This window comes from Apium graveolens, chromosome 3, assembly GCF_009905375.1.
Source record: "Apium graveolens cultivar Ventura chromosome 3, ASM990537v1, whole genome shotgun sequence".
Classification (NCBI taxonomy): domain Eukaryota; kingdom Viridiplantae; phylum Streptophyta; class Magnoliopsida; order Apiales; family Apiaceae; genus Apium; species Apium graveolens.
The window spans coordinates 27,119,897-27,134,916 of NC_133649.1; the positions used below are offsets into that span (position 1 = coordinate 27,119,897).

General features: G+C 34.0%; 1 pseudogene; it reads right to left on the bottom strand.

Moving 5' to 3' along the window:
• Window positions 1-6,468: 6,468 nt before the first annotated feature.
• LOC141714021 (homeobox-leucine zipper protein HDG2-like) lies at window positions 6,469-9,565 on the bottom strand (annotated as a pseudogene).
• Between the last annotated feature and the right edge of the window lie 5,455 nt (window positions 9,566-15,020).

Sequence of the window (15,020 nt, forward strand, 5' to 3'; positions counted from 1 at the left end):
AAAATTATTGAATGATTTCTTTTTGAAATGTAACATCTTAAGGGTCATTTGGTTCAACTCATTCTAGTATTATATATGAGTTTGTTTCTTTCAAACCCATACTTGTTGCTTGGTTGTACTGTTTTAAAATTTGATATCAATTTCTTAAACATATTTGGAATCCAGATTTGATAACCCATACTTGGTTGCTTGGTTGACTGTTTTTAAATTTTGATATCAATTTCTTAAACATATTTGGAATCCAGATTTGATACCTCAAGGTGAGTTTGAGATGTACGAGGTATGAAATTAAATTTCATTATTTTATTTTTATTTATAAAGTTAAATGCAAATTTAAAACACATATCTTAAATATCATGTTGTTTAATCTTAAATAAGTAATGCTTATTTTTATTTAATACTAATTAGTAATATTTTACTTGTTTTAAAAATTATAAATTAATGAAAATTTTAAATTTTTAATCACTTTTATTTATTTAATTTTTTAGTTTGTAAGTTGTATATTAACTTAAATTCGACATATGTAATATATAAAAGTTTGATTAAATCAATGAATTAAAAATATTTAAATTAAACAGATTCATTCAGCACCGAACCAAACACATAATATCATAATATCATGAATGATTGCTCAACCACATACCATTTTAACCCAATTTCTTATTCCAAATTCATACTGTCTTGTGAACCAAACAACCCCTAAGGGATCGTTTGGCCAACTAGGTGGTATCAGGTTGGAATCAAAAATCGGTATAAGCTGGTATGAGTTTGGATCTTGATACCGGATATCACCAGTTTGGTTCAAAAATAGGATGAGAATGATACCCTTAAGTGGTGTTTGGTTGATAACTTATTTGGAATCAAGAATCAAAAGACACTTTATTATATTTTTGTTAATTTATATTTTAATATTAAAAACTAAAATTATACACGATCACTTAATTTAATCATAAATATTACTAGAGTTTTTTTGAAAATACCTTAGGCTAAAAATATTTTTACAAAAAATTGCAAATTACCTTTTTTATTTGCAAAAATACTATTTTCCATTTTTTTTGCGAATATACGGTTTTATGCAACTTGATGCAACTAGATGCAACTTTAGACGAATTTATGCAACCTCATGTAATCTCAAATGCAATATAAAAAACACAATTCAACTAATTGCGTGTCTGCTTGATTTTAATTGATTCCCTATTTTGCAAAAAGTTTTAAAAGATAATAAAATCACAATTTTTTTTTAAAAAAAAGTTAGTGTTTTTGCTTATTTTTCTTATTAAAATATGTGATTATAAATATTTTAACATAGGATCTAAGAAACTAAAATATGCATTCACATTTTTTATTCATCAATATCAAAATTTAACCTAAAAAAAAAGAAGCACACTATAGTTAAAAAGAAAGGCGCCTGTACTATCCTTGTAGTGAGACATGGCCAGGGAGAAGCAAGCAAAGTAGAAGCTTTGCCAGAAGCAAGACGAGGAGGCGGAACTGTCGTAGAAGCGGTAGTTTCCCCTGACCGACTAAAATAGAACAGTCGCGACCTACTTTGATAAAAAAGGCGAAGGGTTTGGCAACAAGCAAACGGCTTTCTATCATAGTTGCAAGGATTCCAAACTTTAACTATAACTACTTAAATACAGTTCAAAGGCTGCTGTTTCATAAGGGGGCTGTTAATTACAAGCTATCAGCGCTGTCTTAGATTAGTGAGTGAAAGCTGACGATACTATTACCGGGTAAGTCTTTATGGTCCCTAGGAAGGCATATTGAAGGTGTGCGGGTAACTGCTTAAGTTCTACAGAAGGAGCCCTCAGTGCTAGAAAGTGGTGGCAACGCTTTCCGTTCCCCAAGATTTAAAAAACTGCCTGCTCCCCGAAACTGCTATCTAGATTAGCTGTATTAGCCGTAACCAGTGTGCTTCGCCTTCGGCAGCACACCTGCTCGATTAGTAAGCCTCTTTGTTGGACCGCCGGCGAACACAGTGGCCTCTGACCAGGATCCTGTAACCAATTCGAATTTGGATCTTGACATGTCGGTGGTTTTTTAACCGTAGGCATTTTTCCAGGAAGTTGGTGTGCTCAAGGAATGAATCTAATCAATTAAGTGGGAAAGAGCCCTCGTAAGGCCTCATTCATCCCTTACCCGGAAAAGGCCTCTCTCATCCTTGCAGCTAATTAATGGCAGCCCCTTTCTTGCTCATGTTACCGTATACGTAACCCTCGCTATTTAATCTCCGGCTATTGATATTGAGCCAAATGGGACAGAAGGTACTCTTATATAGAATCTGCTCTGACTGTTCTCATAACCGGCGCCCCCGCATGCACGGGTGGTTGATAAACACGTATTGGGCAGCTGTCAATGGATTTTGTGATCGAATGTCCAACTTTCTATAGTTTAGGAGTGAATTGGCTAAGCCAGAGTCTTCCTGACTTGCGGGACTGGTTAAAGCAGCATGGTCAATACACACCTAAAGCGCCTACGTTCCGCTTGCAGTCAATACAACCACAACCTAACTTGCACGAGATTCAACAACTGACCTTCTTCGGCACCAAGACCCTTTAGAGAGAGGGGCGAGGCACAAGAGGATGTACTGGGCCAACCATGACCCTTTTCGAGCAGCTCTTTGCCGCCGAATCTCCTCATTGGCCAATGTCAACGTCCTGTAACACTCACAGCAACAGGAACGGGAACAATAGATGCTACACTGACTGCGCGCTTACTCTATAAATAGAGAAATCAAAGGGGATTCATTGCTCTTTCTCCTTTATATTTCCTACAATATTTTTATTTTTTCACTGGTGAATTTTGTCAATTCTGTTTCTTACCGGTTTCGTTGATTGACTTTTTTTGGCGATGTTATTTAGACTCTTTCTAGAAGACACTGGTCGATAGCTTATTCTCCCTTCGTGTCAATCATCCAACCAAGAGCTATGAACCCTACTTGTTAACACAGTGCATTTGACATTACCCGAAGACCGGTTTTCTCGAAAAAGTAGAAACGATATGACTTCTGATACTCGATCCAGGCAGAATGGGAATATACACCTCTGGATGGCCGAAGAACCGAAAGAGATGATGTTGAAGCACCTAAAGGAGAATTTGGTGTCTTTCTGGTCAGTAATGAAAGCAATCGTCCCTCCCGTCGTAAAATAAGAGCACCTGGCTCTAATAAAGAGCGAAAGCTTTAGTTCTGAAAGATCTTCCCCAACAGAATTAGTTTAACTTTTCATTGGCAAACCAAGAGGCAAATGATAAAATATGGCTCTGTTGGAATCATGAAATTCATGTAGTGCTTGTCGGCGCGTTTGAATAGTGTATCGCAGTCGACATCAGCAGAGCGAGAGAAAAAAAATGAAAAATATAATAAAATACGTGTAATGAGTCTCAGCCCTTGTGATAAATGATATCAAGGGTTTGATAGCTCATATGATGGCTTTCTAAACCCTATATCTCATGAATTTGAAAAATGGATTTTAAAATAAAAAAATTTCAACAAAACACATGATATGATACGAGTCTACATTATACTAAAAGATAGTACAGCTGATGTCATCGTTGCTTATATGTCAAATTCTCATTAAATAGCTGAAATCATCAAATCCTACGTGTGTCTCATCTTCCATTAACATTTTTCCCTAATTAATTATATTTTGAATGTCTATCTTTCATTTATAACCTCCATTTATTCTCTCTTTTCCTCATTTCTCATTTCTCATTTCTCCCTTCTCATTTTAAAGTCTCCACTAATTCTCTCTTTCACTAATTTAAATATTCATCAATTTATTATATACTTATATAATTAATTAAAAAATCTTATAATTTGTCATACTCTTTTTAGGTGTTTATATTTTTATTTTTATTTTATATCTCAGTATCATAACATGATATAAATATAACACATATTGAAATTAAACTATTTCAAATTATATTTTTATAGAAGAATTAAAATATAACCGGCATATCCCCGTGATTTAATCTACTTTTATCTATTTCAACCCCATATCTCATACCCAATATTATTAAACCAAACATAGCTTAAGTGGTTTCTAAAACATATATGCATTATCTTTTAGAGTTGTTTAAATTTTTAATATTAATTTAGTTAAAGAAAAGTATATATTTTTTCAAAAAAGAATTACTAAAAAATGTCTTGAATTAATCTAAGACTTAGTTTCAGTTTACGGAATGATTGATACTAATATTAATTAACATTCTTTTCAAAATTAAAAATATGGATTGTTTAATTTTAATATTTTTTAATAATAGATTTGCTTTTTTGTTAAATATATTTTAAGAGGTAATTACATTTTTACTCTCCAATTTTCGTTCAAAAATAACAGCATATAACTAATTTGCAAAAATAGTTCACTACACTTAATTAATCTATTAATTTAATTTTAGTTTGTTATGGTCATTTACCAACTAACGGTTTTTTTTAATCTTTAATCATATTTTAACCCCGGCCTATAAAACACATTATTTGAGATAAAATAGTTTCATTCCCCATCTAAGATCAATTATTTAATTGTATTTGATATTGACCAGTATTTAGTTATGCGGCATGGACAAGCAAACATGCAAAAAAGATTTAGAAAATGTTATTTTCAGAGCTCCTTTTTTATGTGCAAAAAGACCAAATTATCCTTATATTCATATTTTTCAGGGCTTTTATTGTGAATGCAGGAGGGGCAATTTTGTCATTTCAGTCTTTTTTTGCTCTGAAAATAAAAATTTTGCTCTGAAAATAATATTTTCCAAAGATCTAGTAGATTGGGTTTAATTCGCTCTTTAAAAAATTCATAGTTTATAAAACAGATAAAGTCGATTTTTTTTAAAAAATCGGGTCAAGTTTCCTCCAGAATAAGAGGCCCATTTTAGGTTTGCATGCAGCCGGCCAGACCGTATCGGCTCAACCATACTTTTAATCAAAATATTTATTTATTCATTTGTGGGTTAAATATCAGGTAGGTAGGTGACTAACTGCGTCCAAAAAATTCAAGTAATTACTCATTGCAATTTTGACTCAAATAGATCATCAATTAACTTAATTTGGTCATTCCGTTAAAGTCGAAAACTAAAACTAGTCAAATCCAAAAATGTTAACACATGATGGTAGGGGTCATTCTGGACTTCAATATAATTATTAAAACTTGTTTTTTGACTCACAAAATCATGATTAAATCTCGTTTTAATCTTCTAAGTTTTGAAAATAACACAAGTTCGGACAATCAATGTCAGATATCATCATTATTCTGTGAGCCAAATAGAAAATTTTTAGTAATCGTATTGAATTCCAAAACGAGCTCTACCATCCTATGTTACCATTTTTCAATTTTGTATAATTTTAATTTTTGACTGTATCGAAATGTTCAAATTAAGTTAATTAATGACCCGTTTGAGTCAAATTTGCAATGAATGAGATATTTGGACGCAATTAGTCATCCGGTTGATGTTTAACCCATTTATTTATATATCAATATTAGTTCGTGTCCGTGCTTTAAACCGTGGCTTGTTTACAAAAAGAAACAAATAATATCTTGAATTAGAATAATTTAGATACCGAAATAAATAATATTCCTTTATATTACATTTAGACTTCTCAGTTATTAATCTTCATAAATGTTATTTATTGTATTAAATCAAAAACCAATGAATTATAACTTGTCTTGATTCTAATAGTATAATTTAATATGCTTTTTAAAAATTTATTAAAATTTTTGTACATTTCTAGAATTTATATAGAAAGAAAATCATATTTTCAGTCGTTTTAAAAAATCTGGGCTTCTAAGGATCGAATAGAACTTTTATTTAGACTTTTTAAGTCTAGGATTTTATCTGAATTTTTTGAATTTTGGATTGATCCAAATTTAGAATAAAAAAGAGACTCGTTTAAGGCCCGTGTCCGTATCAAACCGAGTGAGACTATGTTTAAATCAGACTTTTCATTTTTTTTCTGATTGAATCGGGTTTTAAAATTTCTTAAACATCTAGCAAATAGTAACAAAAAGATGAAAAGTAAAGAGACATGAATCGAGACATAATACATAAATATCCATATTACAATGTATAAATTAATCTAAATTGATAACTTCGCAACCCCTTGCAATATCAGATTCTTATTTTAATATTAATTATCTTTTATCAACTAAATAATAATTTTTTTTAAAAAATATTGATTGAGTATATATTTATATTTATATATACACTATATTTTATTACTCATATTTGTTATATTGTGTATTGTTTTGAATTTTTTTAGTTAGATAACACCGGAAATAAGTACAAATTCACCATCTTCTAAACTGCTTCGAGTCTCAAACACATTTTCAGTGCAAAGTGGCTCATGAATCACAACCAAAGCAGTTGACTGGGTTACCTTGTTATCTTGCTGTATCAGGTGGGTAATCTCCACATTAGTATACACCAAAGATGTTTTCTCTACTATCATTTTCTGAGTCAAACAGCCCATCAAAACATTAGTAGTAACCATATTTGAGTCTGCTAAACCAGCATCTTCCTTTTGATCATCATTTGTTGCCTCTTTAACAATTTGATCCTCATCCATAACGACATCACAACCCATAAATTTACCCACCACAAATGATATCATTTCTCTGTTTAGAAGATAATTTTCACACTGCTCTTTCTCCATAGCTTCTGTCTCTTGACTTGTTCCCTGATCAGTACCTCTCTCCTTGTCTCCCTTATCACCCTTCTTTTCATTTGTATTTTGCAGTTGGTGTCTTGGCCTTTTTGGTTGCGGAACTTCTCTGTCAGGGTTATCATTGCATCTTGTCAACGAGTGGCCAAAAGCTTTGCATATACTACAAGAATGCGACAACTGGGAATATTCAATACTTACTCAAAGTCTCTCCTCTACACCTTTTTTGATAATAATAGGTACCCATACACATGAAGGTCTAGGTGCAGAATATTCAAGTTCAAATTGGACTCGAGCAAATTTCAAAGATTCAAAATGTGCAGTAATTTCATCAAACTTAATAGGCTTTCCAATGAGCTGAGAAATCATGGTTAAACCATCACGAGACCAGTAGGAAGGTGGCACTTCACCTAGTTTGATCCAGCAAGGCACTTTGTCAATAACTTGTCATGTTTAATGATTACACAAATGATGAAATAGCAACCTCATTTCTATTAGGCCTCATTCATGGAAGCAAGCAGCGCTGCCTGAGATAAGAATTCCTCCACTGCTACTTTAATCCTCTCCGTCGTGAGGTTGATGAGGTCTGCTGCTTGGGAATGCATTTCAGCGGGCGGTACGAATGTCGGAGAATCATCGACCAATAGCTGAAACGAAACGGTCAATAACGATCCTCCGGATCCTTCTGTTCCAGTAGCAGGTCCATCAGGATGCACTGCAAATCCCGATGGAAGAAGGGGTCGATATTGGGAACTTATTCCATTCAGTATCAGATGCATATCCTCAGTTCTTAGGCGGGAAAAGACAATGTATGAAGCCACTGGATCACTGCAACTCTCTTGCAGTAATAGTATGTTCTCTTGGCTTGAGTTCTCAGCCTACAACGAATTTGTGATCGTTATAAATAAGAAAATCATTATTTCCTTTTTACTTCTACTGATAATGAAATGAAAACTTTCTACATATGCACTTACCAGAACCTTGTGTATTGAAACAGAATAGCTAGCTTCATGGCCTTTGGTAATGTGACACACTTGTTCAACAGCAGTTTCACCGGAGAGGACCTCCCATTCCCTACCGGGGTATGGAATCAGCGGCTGTACGTGGAATATTAAGGTCTAATGATTAGTTGTCAGCGTACAACATGGAATAACAGCTAATTTGGAATCTAACTATATAGATGCATGTAAATTTGCTTCAATTTGGCATAACAATGTAAGGAAAGTTGTTGTACTTATATAGACAGTTTAGATAATGAAGTCTAGTTACAATCATAAATTCGTCTGAAGTCTCTATATGTGCACTGATATAATGCCTTGAACCTAATGAAGATAACATAATTTACCTATAGATGATAATTTAAGAAGACCGAATAATGAAAAGTTCTTTCTAATTGCAGTTAAAAGTGGTAATGCATTTAATTTCAGGTAAAGATACCTCGCTTCCTGAGTTGTGATTGCGGAGAAAATCAAACACAGACTTCGGTGGCACTGGAAGCCAAATTGATGAAGCAGCAGATATCAGAGTACCCCTAGGTAGGCTATGATCTCTCATATTCATTCTTGTCATGACCCTAATATTGTCGTCAGTAGAATGTCCCGATAGTTCTTTCCAGTTCCCGGTTAAACCACTAATTCCTGAGTTGAAGTTTAACACCATTTTTGCAGCAAGCTTCAATAGAACTGTCTGAGCTCTTTCATCACTTGACATCACTGTGTGAAAAACATAAATGCATATAGGAGATTCAATTTTATCATGGAGCAGCAGGAATTTTTAAGTGAAATTCCACTAATGCAAGTTTCATTTACGTACCTAGTTGATTGTATTCCCCAAGAGGGGCCTTTAGCGAGATGTCATTTCCCATCTGTCGACACCTTCTTTCTAGGGTAGAGATCCATCGTTTGGCTCCAAATCCTATACTAGAATCTAGCAGAGGTTGATACATAGCTCTGATAGCCCTGCAGTCCGCATCTACATGCTCAACCCATGTAATCTTGAAAAACATTACATGAGTAAACCATAATTAGGTAATCCAAGAAATATCAATCAAGCTCATACAATGAAATACATAATATATATGATCAACATTGTATGCATTTAGTTCACCTGTGAGAATCCATCAGGTAATTCATGAATAAGGCAACCTGATGGCCTTTTCTTGCACCCGGTTACTGGACTGGGTGTACACCGTCTAATGAAACGTCAACCACTATCCAGTCATTCTCAGAATATCGCTTACAATATCTAGCAAAATAGGTCTCACGGTTTGGGACAAGTGGTGTAGAGAGTTGATATGTAGCAGCCATCTGAATTAGATTTGCATGCAAGCATACATGATAGATTAATTATATTTCAAAAACTATTAACATGTACTGAATATAATGTTTTTGTTAACTAGACTTAAGGGGAAGATTTATAAATAAAAAAATCTAATTACCACTTGTAGGGTTCCATCATAGTCTGTTGCTCCTTCTGGATTCATCAGGACATCAACTGTCCTAGCCTTTGGGACAATTTCATAAAACATCACATACCAGTTACTCTAGTTAACAAAAAAGATGACAAGTTAGAAAGCAAATTCATCAGTTCTAGATTGACAATGCAAAACAAATACAAAAGAATTTAAATAATACTGACCACGTCCATAAAATAACTGACGAGGTTCTTGGGACTCAATTCAATCCTGGCAGTTTCACGAGAAACTTCAGATGTGAAGCCTACTTGTCTGGGGCCAACCAGATTTGGAAACATTCTACTATATGCCACTTTATCAAGAATTCTGCTTCCATCATCAGCACCGCAATGCCTCCACAGCGGTTCAGTGACCACAGCCATCACTCTCAGCTCTTCTGTCGCCAACCGTACAAGCTCAACTATTGCTTCCTGAAATTTGTTGGCCGTCATTGCATTGAGTAAGTTATGACTGTCTCCTGAATTAGTGCCACTAGTACTTTCATTTTCAAGATTAGCAGATCAGAGAGGACTTACCATATTGTAACTTGTTGGAGCCTTATCAATCTTTGCCTCGTGCTTTTCAGGCTGTAGCATACATCTCTTTTTTTTTTCAAATTACAAATGTCACGAACAAAAAGAAGAAAGTCAAGCAAAGAAAAAGAACCATATTGAATGTAAACAATATGTAACTAATTAAGAGGGAATCAACGATACTCCTACGCCTTACAAGGTGTTGGTTCCGTAGTTACTCCAACGGTGTATTTTTTTGATGTTTATTATATACAGGATCTCAAGTTAAATCTTGTTTCGGTTAGTCAATTATGTGAATCTGTTTACTTAACATGGTATAAGAGCGCGGTCTAGGGAGGGTCTTATGTTCGAGTCCTTTCACCCCATTTGTTCTATTTAAATATTTGTTATTGGTATTGGTTTTATTTGTTATTATCGATCGTAGCGAAAAGTATCGTATAATTAATTGGAGTGTTAAAGAGTATAAGATCATATTCGGGTTTTTCTCTACAATCTTAAGGTTTTAGAGCGATTGATTACTTAACAGAGACATTAATAAATTACGAACACAAAAGAGGTTAGTTTTGCTACCTGTTGACGAGAATCCTGCAACTCTGATCTTGCAATTTCCTCTCCTTGATTCGCCTCAATGTGTGCACTGTACGCTCCAACAAAGTAATTTGAGTTAAAAACAAAGAAAAAAACAATAATTTGTTGTGGAAACAAACAAAAAGCTTACGCTTGCTGCTGCTCATCAGTTATCTGCTCGTCGATAATGTCTTCGAGCTTCCTCTTTCCCAGAGCTTTCTCTGCAGCCGCCGCTGACACAACACCTTGATCCCAGTCATCTTGCCCTCCTCCTGAGTTGTTTTGTCCCAGTTCCTCCTGTGCCACAACATTCCTTTAGTTTAGGCGCTATTTAAATCATTTCAAAATATTTTACTGTTGGTATACATCACAGAAACATTTCTACATTCTAGTGACTTCTTATTTTTACAAAAAAATAGTAGTTACATTGAAGAATTCACCTGAACATTAGTCGAAAATCGAAGAGCGCTGCTTCCTTCTCCATCCAGGGATTGTTTAGCCGGTGTCACCATTCTTGCACGTTGTCTGAATTCAGGAATTTTATGTATACGAGATTTATTTGGTCGAGATATCTAGAAAATTTATGTTGATCAGGCGAATGCAAAGGCCAGAAATGAGAGCTACTCGCTGATGAACTGTATGTTTTTGTCCTGCAGTGTACAAGACATTTATTTGTTGAGAGATTTAAATTTAACCATCTTCGACCCTAATAAATTTTTTAAAAGACAAGATCCTAATTAATTAGATATAATGAATATCTTGTACTCTCTGTAAGAGATAACCTTTAAATTTACTAAAAAGTTTGACTTTAAAAGAAGTTATTAATGTAATTATACCATGAATATGTTCCATATCTAATAGAGAACCTTTAGATTTTAAGTACAAACTTTTTAACTTAAAAAATTATTGAATGATTTCTTTTTGAAATGTAACATCTTAAGGGTCATTTGGTTCAACTCATTCTAGTATTATGTATGAGTTTGTTCTTTCAAACCCATACTTGTTGCTTGGTTGACTGTTTTTAAAATTTGATATCAATTTCTTAAACATATTTGGAATCCAGATTTGATAACCCATACTTGTTGCTTGGTTGACTGTTTTTAAATTTTGATATCAATTTCTTAAACATATTTGGAATCCAGATTTGATACCTCAAGGTGAGTTTGAGATGTACGAGGTATGAAATTAAATTTCATTATTTTATTTTTATTTATAAAGTTAAATGCAAATTTAAAACACATATCTTAAATATCATGTTGTTTAATCTTAAATAAGTAATGCTTATTTTTATTTAATACTAATTAGTAATATTTTACTTGTTTTAAAAATTATAAATTAATGAAAATTTTAAATTTTTAATCACTTTTATTTATTTAATTTTTTAGTTTGTAAGTTGTATATTAACTTAAATTCGACATATGTAATATATAAAAGTTTGATTAAATCAATGAATTAAAAATATTTAAATTAAACAGATTCATTCCAGCACCGAACCAAACACATAATATCATAATATCATGAATGATTGCTCAACCACATACCATTTTAACCCAATTTCTTATTCCAAATTCATACTGTCTTGTGAACCAAACAACCCCTAAGGGATCGTTTGGCCAACTAGGTGGTATCAGGTTGGAATCAAAAATCGGTATAAGCTGGTATGAGTTTGGATCTTGATACCGGATATCACCAGTTTGGTTCAAAAATAGGATGAGAATGATACCCTTAAGTGGTGTTTGGTTGATAAGTTATTTGGAATCAAGAATCAAAAGACACTTTATTATATTTTTGTTAATTTATTATTTTAATATTAAAAACTAAAATTATACACGATCACTTAATTTAATCATAAATATTACTAGAGTTTTTTTGAAAAATACCTTAGGCTAAAAATATTTTTACAAAAATTTGCAAAATTACTTTTTTATTTGCAAAAATACTATTTTCCATTTTTTTTGCGAATATACGGTTTTATGCAACTTGATGCAACTAGATGCAACTTTAGACGAATTTATGCAACCTCATGTAATCTCAAATGCAATATAAAAAACACAATTCAACTAATTGCGTGTCTGCTTGATTTTAATTGATTCCCTATTTTTGCAAAAAGTTTTAAAAGATAATAAAATCACAATTTTTTTTTAAAAAAGTTAGTGTTTTTGCTTATTTTTCTTATTAAAATATGTGATTATAAATATTTTAACATAGGATCTAAGAAACTAAAATATGCATTCACATTTTTTATTCATCAATATCAAAATTTAACCTGAAAAAAAAGAAGCACACTATAGTTAAAAAGAAAGGCGCCTGTACTATCCTTGTAGTGAGACATGGCCAGGGAGAAGCAAGCAAAGTAGAAGCTTTGCCAGAAGCAAGACGAGGAGGCGGAACTGTCGTAGAAGCGGTAGTTTCCCCTGACCGACTAAAATAGAACATTCGCGACCTACTTTGATAAAAAAGGCGAAGGGTTTGGCAACAAGCAAACGGCTTTCTATCATAGTTGCAAGGATTCCAAACTTTAACTATAACTACTTAAATACAGTTCAAAGGCTGCTGTTCATAAGGGGGCTGTTAATTACAAGCTATCAGCGCTGTCTTAGATTAAGTGAGTGAAAGCTGACGATACTATTACCGGGTAAGTCTTTTATGGTCCCAGGAAGGCATATTGAAGGTGTGCGGGTAACTGCTTAAGTTCTACAGAAGGAGCCCTCAGTGCTAGAAAGTGGTGGCAACGCTTTCCGTTCCCCAAGATTTAAAAACTGCCTGCTCCCCGAAACTGCTATCTAGATTAGCTGTATTAGCCGTAACCATTGTGCTTCGCCTTCGGCAGCACACCTGCTCGATTAGCAAGCCTCTTTGTTGGACCGCCGGAGAACACAGTGGCCTCTGACCAGGACCAGTAACCAATTCGAATTTGGATCTTGACATGTCGGTGGTTTTTAACCGTAGGCATTTTTCAGGAAGTTGGTGTGCTCAAGGAATGAATCTAATCAATTAAGTGGGAAAGAGCCCTCGTAAGGCCTCATTCATCCCTTACCCGGAAAAGGCCTCTCTCATCCCTTGCAGCTAATTAATGGCAGCCCCTTTCTTGCTCATGTTTACCGTATACGTAACCCTCGCTATTTAATCTCCGGCTATTGATATTGAGCCAAATGGGACAGAAGGTACTCTTATATAGAATCTGCTCTGACTGTTCTCATAACCGGCGCCCCCGCATGCACGGGTGGTTGATAAACACGTATTGGGCAGCTGTCAATGGATTTTGTGATCGAATGTCCAACTTTCTATAGTTTAGGAGTGAATTGGCTAAGCCAGAGTTTTCCTGACTTGCGGGACTGGTTAAAGCAGCATGGTCAATACACACCTAAAGCGCCTACGTTCCGCTTGCAGCCAATACAACCACAACCTAACTTGCACGAGATTCAACAACTGACCTTCTTCGGCACCAAGACCCTTTAGAGAGAGGGGCGAGGCACAAGAGGATGTACTGGGCCAACCATGACCCTTTTCGAGCAGCTCTTTGCCGCCGAATCTCCTCATTGGCCAATGTCAACGTCCTGTAACACTCCAGCAACAGGAACGGGAACAATAGATGCTACACTGACTGCGCGCTTACTCTATAAATAGAGAAATCAAAGGGGATTCATTGCTCTTTCTCCTTTATATTTCCTACAATATTTTTTATTTTTTCACTGGTGAATTTTGTCAATTCTGTTTCTTACCGGTTTCGTTGATTGACTTTTTTTTGGCGATGTTATTTAGACTCTTTCTAGAAGACACTGGTCGATAGCTTATTCTCCCTTCGTGTCAATCATCAACCAAGAGCTATGAACCCTACTTGTTAACACAGTGCATTTGACATTACCCGAAGACCGGTTTTCTCGAAAAAGTAGAAACGATATGACTTCTGATACTCGATCCATGGCAGAATGGGAATATACACTCTGGATGGCCGAAGAACCGAAAGAGATGATGTTGAAGCACCTAAAGGAGAATTTGGTGTCTTTCTGGTCAGTAATGAAAGCAATCGTCCCTCCCGTCGTAAAATAAGAGCACCTGGCTCTAATAAGAGCGAAAGCTTTAGTTCTGAAAGATCTTCCCCAACAGAATTAGTTTTAACTTTTCATTGGCAAACCAAGAGGCAAATGATAAAATATGGCTCTGTTGGAATCATGAAATTCATGTAGTGCTTGTCGGCGCGTTTGAATAGTGTATCGCAGTCGACATCAGCAGAGCGAGAGAAAAAAAATGAAAAATATAATAAAATACGTGTAATGAGTCTCAGCCCTTGTGATAAATGATATCAAGGGTTTGATAGCTCATATGATGGCTTTCTAAACCCTATATCTCATGAATTTGAAAAATGGATTTTAAAATAAAAAATTTCAACAAAACACATGATATGATACGAGTCTACATATACTAAAAGATAGTACAGCTGATGTCATCGTTGCTTATATGTCAAATTCTCATTGAAATAGCTGAAATCATCAAATCCTACGTGTGTCTCATCTTCCATTAACATTTTTCCCTAATTAATTATATTTTGAATGTCTATCTTTCATTTATAACCTCCATTTATTCTCTCTTTTCCTCATTTCTCATTTCTCATTTCTCCCTTCTCATTTTTAAGTCTCCACTAATTCTCTCTTTCACTAATTTAAATATTCATCAATTTATTATATACTTATATAATTAATTAAAAAATCTTTATAATTGTTCATACTCTTTTTAGGTGTTATATTTTTATTTTTATTTTATATCTCAGTATCATAACATGATATTAAATATAACACATATTGAAATT